The following is a 2,375-nucleotide window of genomic DNA, read 5'->3' as shown; positions in this document are numbered from 1 at the left end:
AGCATCACAGTGAAAGCTAATGCCATGCTTCCTAATGATATCTCCCAAGGGTAGATCACTAGGATGTTCATAACATTAAGCATATTATCATGTGCATTTGATCTGATATAACTGTATAAGGTTATGAGATGCATAATGTGAATGCTTGACTAAAGAGATGTGTCTTTAATCTAGATTTAAACTGGGAGACTGAGTCTCGAACATTATCAGGAAGGCTATTCCAGAGTTTAGGAGCCAAATGTGAAAACGCTTTCCCTCCTTTAGTGGATTTAGATATCCTAGGTACTACCAGAAGCCCAGAGTTGTGTGACCTTAAAGAGCGTGATGGATTATAAAGCAATAGAAGATCAGTTAAATACACAGGAGCTAAATCATTTATGGCCTTATAGGTCAGTAGCAATACATTGTGATTGATACAGAACTTAATATGTAACTAGTGTAGAGATGATAAAATTGGTGTTATATGATCATATTTTCTTGACCTAGTAAGAACTCTAGCGGCTGCATTTTGGACTAATTGAGGATGAAGGACAACCAGCTAGTAATGCATTACAGTAATCTAGTCTAGAGGTCATGAATGCATGAACTAACTTTTCTGCATCAGAAACTGATAGCATGTTCCGGAGCTTAGCAATGTTTCTGAGGTGCCAGAGAAGACAGGTCTGGTGGTCCACGGTGAAGCTGGCGGGGCTGAAGAACGCCGACGCGTAACTGAGGACCACCACTGCAGAGCAGAAGACCATGAGGGCAGATCAGATTGGTCTGTGGATCAGGCAGGACTGGAGCAAAGAACACAGAGAGGTTAGGGTTTGCCTCTGTGGCCGTGTCAGAACAGGCAGAAAGTTCAACAGTGTCTCCGTGGCCATATTCAGGAGTAAAGTCTGCGGCAAGGCAATCAGAGTCTTTAATCGTGGCCTCCTTGGCCGAGACTCAGGAATTTAGAACGGTCTCTCTGTCCAAGATGAAACAGGCAGGGAGTTCAATACTGGCCTCCCTGCCCTCAGTGGTTTTGTAAGGGCCGTCAGGAAACACGGGGACGACCTCAGAGGTCGAAACAGGGCATAACAGAAATTCGGGGACAACCTCTGTGGTCGTGTCGAGGGGAAACAGGAAGTTCACGGATGACCGCCGAGGCCGGATCGAGGGAGCTTGGATCGGCCACTGTCGCTGGGGACGGGTAGATCTGGGGCTGGAGCGGAGTGGAGTTATGCTTAGAATCTTAAAAACAAGACATATTAGCATATTTAATAAAGTTTTATTTAAATTTAAACAGGTATGGAAGCTTTAGGGGTTTTATGGGTTTGTTTATGTAGACTTTCAATTGACTTCATAGTTGTTTTGTTGGCCTGTGACCAGCAGATCAGACAATATGTAAAATGAGGGATAATCATTGCATTCATATACATCTTTAGACTCAATGAATTTCTAATAAATCTAAAATTACTTGAACTTAACCTAACTCATTGGTATATTTTTTCTTACATGTGCTCCAAAAGAAAGATTAGAGTCTATCCAAACACCCAGATATTTAAACTCTTGGAGAATTTGTAACTTTTGCCCAGATTACACAGTATCGGGCTCTGAAGTTCTACATGGCCGTTTGAGGAAAAACATCCCAACAGTTTTATTAACATTTAACAGACATGATTGATATAACCATTTAGTAACATGACTCATTGCTCTGGTGAGTTTGGAAGCAACATTTTCACCAGAGCAACCATGCACATATATCACAGCATCGTCTGCATATAGCTGGAACTCTATCAGGACAAACTGAGGAAAAATCATTGATGCACAAACTAAATAACAATGGTCCAAGTATAGATCCCTGTGGAACACCCGTAGTAGTGTCAGAAACAGAGGAACTGTGTTCAGTAAATTCCACATACCACCCCTGTCCAAAGTTCCCTCGTTTGAGTTTGATACTAACATTTTGAGAATATTATTGAATACCAGATAACTTTGAATACACGTTCCACTGACGTTACTGGAAAAAACATTTGTTCATAAGTTTCAGAGAACCTTGGCAGAATGTTAGATAAAAATCCAACTAAAACATTTCAGATTTTTTTTTTTTCATGAACACTGTATAAATAATGTCCATGTGCTACATTTTGAGAACATTTATTAAGGTTTAGATAACTTTGAACGAACATTCAATTAATGTTACTAGAAGAACGTCCGTTCATAACGTTAAGAGAACCTTGCCAGAACATTAGCCAAAGTTCTAAAAACGTTCCCTGTTAGCTGGGTACATAGTTCATCCATTTTTGTTTCTTTTGTTGGTGTTGATGTATGGGGACTTTAATTTCTTTGTTTGGATAAAAAACAATAAATATGAGACATGTGCGTTTAGCCAACCTTGACCAAAAATA

The sequence above is a fragment of the Rutilus rutilus genome, assembly GCF_951802725.1.
Source record: "Rutilus rutilus genome assembly, chromosome: 21".
Lineage (NCBI taxonomy): Eukaryota > Metazoa > Chordata > Actinopteri > Cypriniformes > Leuciscidae > Rutilus > Rutilus rutilus.
The sequence above is the reverse complement of the archived record's forward strand: the minus strand, read 5'-3'. Positions refer to the sequence as shown.